This window comes from Aphelocoma coerulescens, chromosome 11 (genome assembly GCF_041296385.1).
Source record: "Aphelocoma coerulescens isolate FSJ_1873_10779 chromosome 11, UR_Acoe_1.0, whole genome shotgun sequence".
NCBI lineage: Eukaryota > Metazoa > Chordata > Aves > Passeriformes > Corvidae > Aphelocoma > Aphelocoma coerulescens.
Genome location: NC_091025.1, coordinates 17,358,265 through 17,372,076, shown reverse-complemented (window position 1 = coordinate 17,372,076; position 13,812 = coordinate 17,358,265).

Sequence of the window (13,812 nt, the reverse complement as noted above, 5' to 3'; positions counted from 1 at the left end):
AACGAGATTGGAATAAAATCACGGATTCTGAATCACAAGACTGAAAGGTGGCCATGTTCCTATCCAAAGTATTTGGAATAGTAATTCTTTCAAATGTGAGCTAACTTTGTCTTGAAAACCTGAAGTTCTTCTTGACTTGAAAGAAACAAAATAGGGAAAATATTAAGGAATATTTTAATTTTTCTTTTCCTAAAGTGGAAGTGTGATTAAATGGTTGACAATCAAAATTACCTGATAGCTCATAGTAGAGAAAAATGAATTTTTGACACAAATCTTTGTCTCTTTTTTGGCTTTTTTTTTTTTTTTAATCAGATAAAAAACTTCTGAACAGCGAAAAATTATGACAGGGAGTACTTCATAGTAAAATATAGCTCACACTAAAGTGTCTCATACAGTAAGGTCCCTATACACGGATATATGCACATATTATTGATAAGCACCCATATAAGTATTTAAGCACACACTGCCTGGGCTGCATGAACTGAATCACTGTAATCTCTCTGTAAATGCTCCCAGATCCATTTATACCAATTTAGCAAAACCTGTCAATAACCTGATATAAGATAAGCATCTAAATCTGAGGGTGTTTTTGCAGGGATTTGCACAGAAGTAGATGTTTATGTGCTGCTTTTAATTAAAGCAGTGCAATGAAACAAGTGGGACGATTGTGTGGCTAGGAAAATTCAGTATATATAAACTGAAAATAAAGTGTATATAAACTAACTAGTGTGCAATAAAAGAGCTCTTTGCGTCATAGAGTCATGACTAATTATTCTTGACATTTCTCCCATTGTACCGTCCTACTGTGTGCAAATGTTTTCCCCAACTCTTTTTCACTTGCTATTGATGTGAGATCAAGCTTGGCTGCATGGTACTTTTCTCCCTAACAATTTTTCTCCATGATTTAACTCACCAAAAATCACATAGCCACCAGCCTGTCTTCCCAGTTGCTCATGTACCTGTTCCTTCTTATTTTTCTGATTATTAATAATCACAGTAGTTTCAGGTTTATTACAGGAATTCACATTTTTATTTAGTGATATTTCTTTACCACTTGCCCTTTAAATATCATTTACTTCTCCACAATGGTTTTCCTGCATAATGTTTGATTCCAAGTTTTAAATTCTAATTCGTTGAATATCTGGCTTTTTAAGAATCTAATGTCCTTTTGCTGGTGCTCTGGCATTTGGAACCCCTTCAGATATGTCTGTGAGCTGACTGTATCAGAATAACTCCAGGCACTCACAGCTGGTTATCCTGATTGCTTGCATTGGCCAGCACATAGTCATATATAGAGAAGCTCTAGCACCTGCCTTTACTTACCTGAAATAACCTTGTCTCCACATCCTGCTGCCCTCAGGATTCACATCTGTTTAGTCCTTCATGTAGGTGCAGGGGATATTGTACTTTTCCTCTACAACAATATTTTTTTTCCTTATATCTTGACCACTAACTGGTTTAATTTTACACTTTAAGGATCTATTTTAAACCCCCTTAGGATAGATTCCCTTTTTTTTGGATGGAATAGGGGCACTAGGGACTGTATATCTTCAGACAGGGAAGATACAAAGGAGAGCAGGACTCCTAATTTTCTCTGCCTGCTCCTCGGGACAGGAGGAAATGGCCTCAGGCTGGGCCAGGGGAGGCTCAGGGTGGACAGCAGCAGGAATTTCCCCATGGAAAGGATGGTCAGGCCTTGGCAGGGGCTGCCCAGGGAGGTTTGGAGTGGCCATCCCTGGAGGTGTCCAAGGAAGGGCTGGAGGTGGCACTCAGAGCTCTGGGCTGGGGACAAGGTGGTGATTGGGCACAGCTTGGACTGGATGGGCTGAGAGGGCTTTTCCAACCTCAATGATTCTGGGATTATGTGACTCCCAGTAAAACCGCCTCAACAGATAAAAAACATTAAAAAGAGAAGTCCAGAGGTTGGTAACAGACAAAGTACTGCAAGCACCAGTAAGGCAGCTTTAGTCAATCAACAGAGGAAAAGAAGAGAATGTGCACCTTTGGTAAACAAAATAGCCCAGCTCAAGTCAATATTTTGATTTACCAGCACTGCACTTCCCTGAAGTGCAGGGACTGAGGAGCATCACTGACTCTGTTCCCTGCGCTGTCGGGTTCCTTAGATAGCTTCAGCATGGGGTGTTTTTCCTCTGGTCACACACACACTGAAGCACATCAGGTGTAACAGGATGAAAGAAAAGTCTCTGTGTCTTAAGTAATGCCATTGATGTCTAATGACAGCACAGTCCAGTCTGCTTTCATCTCAAAGCACAACAAGGAGTTTGGCACCACAGAGAAATACAGCAGTCAACATAATTTAGGAGAGGATGTGAATTTCAGCCATGCTTATCAGAAGTTAAGAGGGATTCAGAGATAGGAGGAATCAGATGCTCTAAGCCCACAAAATTTCCTCGGTCCCTTCAGAAGCCAAGACACTGAGCTGCAAACAACAGTGACCTTCTATCCCACCAAACCCCCCAGTGCTGTTCAGACTGGGCTGGGTGTGGGGAGAATAAAAGGCAGAGGCATTTCATTCCTAGCACTGACAAAACCCACCATCCTTTTATGCAGCATTTAATTTTAACACAGAACAGCACAAACCAGATATTTCTTCACTCCTTTATATTGTTCCACATTAATATTTCAAGCAAAATCTATTAGTTTCTCACAGAAACATCAACAGAGCAATAAACAAGTATTTCACGTAGGCTGAGTAATTCCAGATCATTGAAAATGATTATACTTGACTTACTCCTCCATGTAAATCTTTCATAACAGGGTCAGATGTTCAAATAGAATAAATCCATACTGAACCCATAAAGGATTTATATCCCTCGTGGTCTATAGACCATTTTTGCCCTGTATTTTCCTGTATGAACTTTACTCAGAACTTGAAAAGCATGTGCAGGCATTACTGTGCTTGGGAAAGAAAAGAACAAATGATTTAAAGCAACCAGATAACTTGGCTTTATTATTTTTACTGAATATTCTTAAGAGGTACCTTTTGAGGTACAGTGACATCTCAGCAAGGCCTGGGAGTGCTGTCTTTGGGACTTCTTTATGCTCAAGTGAGTGAGAAATTCTTGGCTGAATCAGAGCTTGGTGCTAAATGCCTTTGTAAACTCCTAAAAGTGTTACTAGGGATTACTGGGCAAAACTCACTACACTGCTACATTTATTATGAAAAACAAAGGTTTTGTTCTCTAATTGCTTGTGATCCTTTGCCTGCTTTTTGCTATGAAGATTTAATTGCAACCCTCACGGGCAGCAGCAGCCCTGTCACACAGAGCAATCCCAGCACTCAGATCCAGTGGGTCAAAGAGTTTTCCAGCTGTAGCAGTGATGCCTTTTCCTGGTCTTAAAATCAAGAGTCCAATACAGTTAGAAGGGAAAAAGGGATTTTACCTTGGTATTTATTTTAAGGATCCTTAGGTGCACATGTCCAGGTCGAATGCACTTCCATGCACACTGCAGTGCACACCACACAAAAGATCTGGCATAACATTCTAGGTCTTACTAATTAGCATATCTATCAAAAATTCCCCAGTGAGAGGCTTGAATGAGCCCCCCTCCCCAAGGAGACTTCCCCTGGATGGTTCTTAGTTTATAGAATGTGTTCTGGAGAGGACCTTGGGCTCTGGGGCACACTGATCCCTAACTATGAAGCTTCTCAAATGTTGAATCTCCTAGCTGAACAAACAAGTCCAGGAATGTAGGCAAAAAGCACTCAGAATACAAAAAGTTATAAAAAGGTATAAAAAGGTATATAAAAGGGGTATAAAAGAAAAGGCAAAAAATCATCATGGCATCAGCAGCAGTAACAGACTCTCCAAACCCCTTGTGTCCATGTCTGGGTAGTGTCTGGACCTCTGAATTGATGGATTTTTTAGCTCCATTCCCTGTTTAACAAGCACAGTCTCACCAGACCCTTTGTAATCATCCTGTCACCCTTTTTCTCATCATTCTGGGCCATAGCAACTTAGCAACCTTCCTAATATGAATATTTCAATGTTTGTAGCTCTGAATAACACACAGACTGGAAGGAAAAAACACCAAACAAAACATCCCCTTCTTCCCCCCAGCTCCTTTTTACAGTTTTAGCTGTAAAAAGAATGTGAATTAAATGTTAGGGACTAAAAGATCAATTTTTTTCCCCTCTAACTCACCAGTGTTGGGGACATAATAAATATGATGAATTTATTGCATGTGAGGTATGGGTTCTGATTTTTATCTCCTCTCTGCATGAAACCAATCTTCTCTGAAAGGACATTTGAATTGAAGAAATAGAGGACAAATATAAATATGGATAGAGGTTAAAGCTCTCAGTGTAGGTGTGAAGTCATAAACCATTTGACCAAAAAAAGTCATTATGTTGTTTCTGCTGCCAGCTTGCTGAGCTGATACACCAGAATTTCCTGAAAGATAAAGGAAACGGTATGTGAAAAACTCAGAAAAACAGTATGTGAAAAACAGTGAAAACCTCAGAAAAATGACATTCATGTAGCGCTAATTTTATTGCATTCTTTTGTAGTTAAGTCACTCTTCAGTGCTTTCATTTTTCCCTCCCAGATTTACGGATAAAAGGACTATTTTCAGACAAAGGAAATTGCAATGAGAGTACATGTTGTATTTCTGATTCCACAAGATGTGCACATATACGTGTTTTCAAGGATCACATTGGTTTAATAGTAACAAACCCTTAGGGGCTGAGAGAATGCACATCCTATTTATTCTAGGGTTAAACATTTTCCTATCAGGCTGCAGATAATGGTTAATATACTGCAGTAAGTGCAATCTCATTATACATCCCTGTGATTTCAGTTATTAGCATGCTAATATTTTCTATTAATTTTTAAATATTCGGCGTTTGAATGTAAATCATTGTATGCTTCTGAATAAATTTTTTTATATTAATTATTTAACCTTTGTTACTGTACCAGTATTTTATTATATGTAGCTCAATCTCCCTTGTTAGAAAAAAAACCAAAAAGAAACCAGAAAAAACCCAAACCAAAAACCCCCAAAAATCCCACAGATAAGGAAGTTTTGAATTTAACCACCTCTGGATATAACAGACATCCATCTGTTCATGCACACAGAGTTTTGTACACATATTGCTGTTTTGTAAATAATAACAGAATTTCTGATCTATATTTATTAACAATGAAGCAGGAACTGACAACAAGGGTTGGATGATTCGTGTGCAACAGTTAATGAGGAGAAGAGTGATGTTTAAAACCTGTCTCATTGACTAAAGGACAGAGAAACAGACCAAAATGAGCAGATCTAGAGAAAAATAATGACATGGGAGCAAGAGGAATAAAAAGTCTGAGGTGTAGCATCCCAGATTACAGTCCTAAAGTATGGAGAGAGTTTGGCCTGAGAAAAAGTAGCTCATGGATACCTTGGCTCTGCTAACCTTACACTTCCATAGAATATTCAGGTTCGATTTTGCATGTGGAGCTGATTCTAAATATACTTTTGGAATATTAATTAAGGGAATTCATACAATCTATCATAAACCATAGTGGTCTCTTAGATCAATGGACAGAAAACGTGCCTTTGCCCAAGATAAATAGATCATAGATCACAAAATGATCATTCTATTCTATCCTACTCTATCCTGTTCTATTAAGAGAAATGTCTGAAGCAGATGGACTACAGAAAGAGATATTTGGCCAAAACCGAAGCCATAATTTATTTCAGGATCAGATTAGAAATAGCCAGAACAAATTCCACACGGATTGTAGAAGGGCATGGCCATTTGCAGATGTGGATCAGCACTGCCAGGTTCCTTGTGCCATGGACACAATTGCTATCAGCTGGGATTTGGATGATGCTGTAGCTGAGATAAATTTATTTTTCTCCTCTTTGGGGTCCTGGTGTGCCCTTTCTGCCTAAGTCCTGTCACATGCTCTGCCCCTCTGACCATGCCATTCACCTCTCCTTTTTTTGCCTTCTCTGATGTCCTATTTACACAGTTTCCTTTGTCCTCCTTTTGTTTCCTCTGTGACTATTAACTGGGTAAGGAATAGCATTTATCCAGTTTTGCTCTGTGGATCTACTCCAGAAATCTCAGTGAAGCCAATGAAATTACTTACATGCCTGAAATACTACATATACCCAGCAGCTTAATGAGCTTTTAGAGCCTGTCTCCCTGCCTTTCCTTTCATTATATGCTCCTCTCTTTTTACACGGCTTCAGGAGACATATTTGTGGCATTACAGATGCTTGATAGTGATTACAGAAGTACTAAGAATAAGTAACAATAATATGGGTTTCTAGGTTGTTCACTTTATGCTCATTTAAATTGGCATTTCTGTTTAATAAATCTCTGTACACGAATCTCTGAAAAGCTGTAGTGAGAGTCCTTAAACAAGAAAGTTGCCTGCCACAAACCCCAGGCAATCAGTCATCACACCATTTTAAGTGAATCCACTGCCAATACTGCAAAGTCTTCAGCTTATTGTTGATGCAAGAGATGTTTGGATAAAACCCTGTATCGAGCCCCTTTAATTATGCCATTGGTGAATTACAATTCAAATATGTAAATACAGACATAAAACTAGGCTTATCACATAGAGCTGTATCTGTACCAGCAATCAGCCTTTACAAAAAAATTTACTTTGGAAAGTCCCCCAAGCTACTTGCTTCACATTTTATCTTCTCTTTAACCTTAGCTACCAAACAGCCAGCAGATTCCTTGGCCTCTCTGGAATTCACATCACTCCCAGGCCTGGCAAATTATGATCCATTTAGTTAACAAGCAAGACAACATATTGGTGGGTTGTTTGATTTTACAAACATCTCTTCCTTTCACTGTATATTAAGTGTATATATGTATGTAAGTTTATGGTTTTGTGTAACCAAATTATTACAGCATTAATAACAAAGACTCAGAGTAGAGGAAAACTTCTTTAGTCACCTGAGACAGAAGCATTTAACCAGAACCTGTTGAACATGCCAGGTGAAGTGATTGTTATTTTTGCTAGACACCCTTGCACGGCTCTGTCACTGTGTCAGAACTGCTCATCAGGCAGATTTTCTTAAATCAGCAATCCCAAAATAACCCCATCCTCAAAAGCCAGAATTTTTTGCTGGGTAACTGCAACCAGTATAAATCGTAAACCTGTAAATCTGCCCTTCACCCATCTGTAAGCTGCAATATTTATGTGCCATGGAGATCATGGTGGGCACAGTTAGAACCAGCAAAGAGAGTAAATGTCATCATTAATAATGGTGACAACAATTTCTGCCACTGAAAGGCAGACTGCACCCCAAACCTGCACATTCCCAGCCCAGCTCTGGAAGTCACATGAGCAGCTTTCTCTGATTGTTGTTGATATTTGGGATGAAGAAAAAGCAATGAATATTAAGAGTCAAAGTGAGAATTTAAATAGGTGTCTCTCTGAAAGCTTCCTGCATGTACAGATGCAAAATGCCTAAAAGAGTAAGCACAGGGTAGCTGGGGTATACAGAAGCTTTAAACATTACTTATTTATTTAGCTGTCACAGTTCTATACTCAGCTGACTTGGTTTGTCTCTGCTTGGATCTGGTCTAAATCAGCCTGTCTCAGTCTCATCACGATTTTGGTTTCTTTTTCCCCCTTTCCCAGTCCCTGGATTTACACTCAGGGTTTGATAACAACAGTCCCTCTTCAACTAAAGATACATATCTTACAACACATTTAAGAATAAGCAGGGCTTATCTCTCATATTTACATGTGTGAATGATGTTATCAATAAGAACAAAAAAAGCTTAATAATTTGAAGTACAATACCCAGAAAAATTTGAAGACTTTTTCAAATATTTTTAAACACACACATTTCCATCTCTCTTTAAACATTAGGTAATCTCTTGGAATATGCAAATTTTTGTTTAAATGACCAGTTTACTTCAGCATAACTATTAAAGAAGAAAGGACAACAACAGTCTTAAAAAATCCATGATTCTATCTATGCCATAGTGTATGTCTGCATTCTCTGAGATTCTGATGCCAGGCTGAAATTTCAGTGAATGTCCCTGAATAATCCAAGCATAACAGGCTTTCCCAGGCAATGGTACTGTGGGGCTTCTCACCCACCACCACCAAATTTGCTGTGGCTCTCACCTTCTGTAGAAAAACCCCCTGGATGCAGTGGTACCTGGTTTCCCCAGAGGTCCCAACCTGCATTTATTGGTTGCTTACAGTTCTCTGAGAATGACACTGAAGTCTGTATCTGGGATGCCCAGGTCCTTTCCCAGCTCTGAAGTGTGATTTCCACAAAACCTGACTGTAATTCTGTGGGCATGGGTCAGGAAGAGGTGAAGTAGCAACAACCAGGGCGTGTCCTTTGCAGGCTGGGGATGCTCCTGTGCTGGTCTCTCCTCAGATAAGGTTTCCTGTGAAATCCCTGCACTCCAGCAAGACCAGTGGATCTGAGGAGGTGCAGAATGGCTGGAGGTTCCCTTGGAAGGGTCCTGTTATGTTCGTGCCAGTTCATGGCACATTCAGCAGCGGGGAAGGCAGCCCTGGCAGAGCTCAGTCTGTGCCAAGCATTGGAGCTCCTTGTTCCTGCAGGATACAGAGAGAGCAGTGCAATGCAAAGGGGCATGATTGGACATCAGAGATAGAGTTTGGCCTTTTCGTTTTAACCTGGGAGAGTTATTCCTATAATGATTAAATTAATTAAGCTTTTATGGCTTAAGCTCTTAAGTTATGAACTTGTTTCCAACCTGCAGCCACATAGATCAGAGGGGTTGAAGTATTCTAGTAAGATCCTATCAGTAATTTTCAAAATTTATTATATTTGGAAAGAATCTGTTAAAACTACAGATAAAATCCTTCACATCACTGCCTTTTTATACCATCACCCTACTGTTTTTCTGCTGCATTAGAAAAATGGATCATTTTTGTGACAAAATGCAAAGTTGAATCATTGTGCTCACTGTAAAGATGTTGGCAGGTGTGATGTGTGCTGGATTTGAAATATTTATTGTGGTGCCAGAGCAAATCCAAATCCAAACAGTTTTTCAGATAATTATTCCCACTAATTATATACAAAAGGCACCCATTTCTCCTTCAGTGATTCTGTGCACACATGGATCTTCTGTTAGGAGTTTGCACTCACACATTAAGGAGAGCCAGAGCAACAAGCTCCCCTCATCTCCCTTACAAACTGGACAACTTCTTTTTTAGATCAAGCTGTTATAAATTAAAGCACTTCTCAGAGATCACTGTACTTCTATAACATATGTGAGAATGCAGAAAGCAGTTTGGAAAGAGAGAAACCTAGAGGGGCTGGAAGAGAGCCAAAATGATAAAGAACAATGAGTGGGCTTGCTGGTCTGTTGATCTTGGATTCTCACCAAGTATCTTTTTTTTATGAGCATCTGGGGTTTGAGTTTGGGGTTTTTTTTGTTGTTGTTGTGGTGGTGGTTTATTCTTCTTTCTCTGTCTCCCCTGCCCCCATCTCTTTTTCCTATCTTACAAGACAAGGACAAGAGAAAGACAACAAGGTAGTGCAGTAATTTTAAAAGGAGGATAAATAGGAATGAAAACAGAGGTGTTTATTAGTAAAGGAAATTGGTTTACAGCTTCATAAATTTGAAACAGAAATATCATATTGAACAGATTATGAAGTGTTAGACTGTGCTATTCAAGAAAATGGACAATCTGCTTTGCAATGCAGAACATACTTACACAAGCACAGTGTGGATTTAATAGAAAGTTGGGGACTGCTTAAATAAGCTGGACATAGAGAGGGAGTCATGGAGAAGTTGAGGCTGAAGGGAGCCTCTGGAGCCTCTGGCCTAGCCTGCTGCCCCTCAAAGCAGCAGCATCAAATGTGGGTGCTCAGAGCCTTGTCCAGCCTCATTTAAAGTCCACGGTGCTAGACAAGATGCATCCAAAGACACTGATATCACTGGAAGGTTGATCTCTTGATCTTGTCTTTGAAAAGGCATGGCAAGCACAAATTAGAAAAAGCCATGCTTGTCTTCAAAAGAGAAGGGTCTTAGGAACTGCTGCCCCTAAAGTCTCAGTTCAGTCCCAAGAAAGGCAGCCTGGAAAGCACTTCCAGGCACAAGTAGGTGGTTGGTATCAGTCGGCAGGGATTTACCAGAGCCACAGTGTGCAGCCTGTGCAGGGAAAGCTCTGGGGCTTAGGGCAGAGCAGTGGTGTCTCTGAACCCAGCCTTAACCAGAAGTGGTCCTTTAGGATCTGTGTAGCCAAAGGGAGCAGATATGAACTGGATAGGACAGACACCCTGCTGCGCTCAGAGGGGCAGTGGTTCAAAGCCCAAACCTCAGTTATGAGTGATGTGTGCTGGAGATTGGTGCTGGGGCTGACACTCTTTCACTGCTTTTAAGAGCAATCTGGGCAATGGCATGGAAACACCCACAGCTGACACCAAACTGGGTGGACCAGATTATATGGGACCCTGGGGCAGTCACTCAGAGAGGTGGCACCTGCATGAGAGCTGACAAAAAGCCCAAGTGAGCAAAAATGTAATTCTGAGCTTGGAAGAATCAGTGATAGACACAAGGGGCTGACTTGCCAGGAGGCAGCTCTGAAAAGGAATTGCCACCCTGGTGACCATGGCATGGTCATGGCAGTGACAGCTGGGAGCACAGGGCTGCTGTGGAGAGCACAGCCCGGGAAGTGTTGATGCTTCTCTGTTCAGCACCAATGAAACATCACTGGAGGAACCCTGTCTGTTTTTGCAGCCCATGAACAGGAGAGAGGACACTGCAGCAAGTCCAGGAGAAAGCAACAGCATGGCTTGGGGACTGAGGCACCTGACATTTAAGGACAGGCTGAGTCACAGAACCCCAGGATGGGTGAGGCTGGAGGGGCCCCCAGGGGCTCCTCTGGTGCCACCTCCCTGCTCCAGCAGGGCCATCCCAGAGCCCAGGGCACAGCAGTGTGTCCATGGGGCTCTGCAATATCCCCAGGGAGGAGACTGCACAGCCTCTCTGGACAATCTGCTCAGGGCTGGGCCCTGCCCAGGGCAGAAGTTCTGCCTCCTGTGCAGGGGGAGCTCCCTGGGCTCAGGCCCTGCCCGTGGCTCTGGTGCCATTGCTGGGCCCCGGAGCAGAGCCCGGGCCCTGCTCGGAGCCCTCCCCGCACACAGGGACAGACACTGGAGGGAATTTGTCTGTTCATTGTGGAGAAGAGATGGCTGAGGCTGGACCTAACTGCTGCCTTCAGTGACTTAATGGAGAGCTGTAGAGAGGATGGATCCATATTCTTCTCAAAATGTACGAGAAGCAACAAATCCCAGAGGCATCAGGAGGAATTACATACAGGGAAAGTTTCACCTCAGGGCAGGTGGTTAAAGCAGAGAACAGGCTTGTGCAGAGAGGTTGTGGGATAATTCTCCCTGGTGATCCTTGAGTCCGACTGGACAAAGCCCTGATCATTCAAGCTGACCCTGCTGTGATGTATCCCATGGAGTTTTACTCCCTGGCATGCTGGGTGTCTCCCTTGGAATTTTGAAGACGTGACAAATTATGCTTTGAAGGACTTGCCAGCTAAATTCTTCCCTGCAGTTTTGCTGTCTTATATATCTAATTTCCATGCATCCATCTTTTGAACTTTATCATTTTCATCCTTCCAAAATATGGAACCAATATTAAAGTGTCTCTAAAACCCGATGGATTTAACAAAAGTTATGCTGATTAATGGAGACAATTACTTCTCTATTAAAAAGCTCCAGAAATGAACTAAAATTATATTATTTCAGTTTTTAGTTCTTTCACTTAATACAATGGCTTCTTCTATGACAGGAGCTAAAACAATGAGCAAGGCAGAGAAAGACATATTGCAGAGCACTTCTTCAGGGAAATATATTTCATGTTCCCTCGTTGCTGAAGTTTTATATTCAGTTTATTCCCATGAGTACCTTTGCTCTTCAAAACATGGAGAGTTACACGTGACATCTAATGCTACTAAGTGATTATTCCTAGGTTTTTGGGTTTTGTAAACAAAATGGATGACTAAATCTCCAAAGGAGAATGACTTTGGGGTGTCTGCAGGCTAAGATTGGAGAAACTGCTCAGCAATGATAATCAGATGGGTTTTCTTCTCCAAAGGAGGCTTTGCTAAGCTCAGGTACATATCTAGTGCCCTACCAGGTATTTGAGTGACTCACTAACAGTGGCATCCTGATCCTCCCTCTTGGGGAAGAGGGAGCTGCTGTTGTCTCCATTGCACAAGCAGCAAACAAGGCAGAGGAAACACTAAAAACACGTGGCAAGAACAAAAAATGCTGAACAGCAGCCTTCTCAATTTCAGGTGACTGTCTTGTGCTTCAGTGTCTTTTCACAGGTTTTCTATGGCTACACCATAGTCTCAGCCAGAAGGGTAATCCCTGTGCCTAGTGCATGAATAATGTACCTTTTAATAACATTATAAAAGTATTAGTGCTGCTTTAATCTTATTTTCACATCAATCACAGCTGGTATTTGGCATGGTAAAACACTCCCTCAAAACACAGTTGTAGAAGCTTAACTTTGCAGCACAGTTCAAAATAAAACCCCAATTAGCTAGTTATTATTTAATGGGCAGCTGTCAATGCCCTGTGAGAATTAGAGCCCAGACTGGTATCAACAGGAAGCACAAATTTGTACCTTCCAGGCAGGGAAGTGCCACTGCCTGTGATGAAGTATCTGCTGCTTCCCCAGTGCAATCAGGTGTGAAAATACAGCATCACTGGCTTTTACAATGCAAATGTGGTCGTCTCTACGTAGCATGTTCAGTGCAAGTGTCCTCAAATGCATAAAATGAAGCACAGGGAACAAAAAATATGCACAAGTTGTTACACAGAGCATGGAAGGGGTGTTTGCTCAGACAGACTCTGAGCACCATCTGGGAGACAAGTGTTTAGTTTTGCAACAGATTGCATAATTTCCATGTAGAATCTGGAGAAAAGCTCTAAATGCTTTAATAGATAGTTGATTTAACATGCATTTAATCTTTGTTTTGTGTTGTCTTAAAGGCTATGCATATGTTTTGAATGACAGAAGTAGTCATTAGCTTATTACAGTGCTCATCCCTTTGCACAATTTGCTTTCTTTTCTCTTCTCCTCGGTGTGTGTGTCTGTGTGCATGCAATATTTCACCTTACACAGTTCCCTTTCCCAGCACATGGTAATTAATCTTAGTAAAAGCCAAGCATCTACTGCATATGCATGCCACTTGATTGATTAGATTAAAAATTTAATGTTACAGTTCATACATTAGCAATATTTCAATATAACATATACCAAGGGCTCCACTATCCATAACAGGAATACTTGAAGAACAACACAAATTAACACCTGAGGCATAAAGAATGACCTTGAGAGAATGAAATGTTTTATGTAAAACACATTGCTTAGAGTGTATTTAAGCTGAGCACCATGTTAATGTGCTAAAACAGCTCTAGGAAGCACCGCCCCTCAGAACAGGAACATTTCTGATAAAGAATTGCTCACCTGGAGCATTCTAGAAGTGGTACAATGTCGAGAAACTCTGCATTCATTTTTAGGCTCTTTTTTGGGTGGTATCCACCTAAATGCATCCTCTGCTACACACCAGTAAAAATCTACATATTACAGCTTCTTTCAATTTTCTTCTTGCACAAGTTAATCAAAACATTGGAAGACATAAACTTGAGAATTCACTTTACTAGGACCAGGAGCACAAAGAAATATTATAAAATGAGTATAAAAAAGGCATGCTGTCTTATGTGACATTGTTATGACAAAATGAAATACCAGCCTTCATTTGGATGTCTGTTCTTCTGTATCCAAAAGCAAAATTACATCAAAATCCTTCCACACTGATT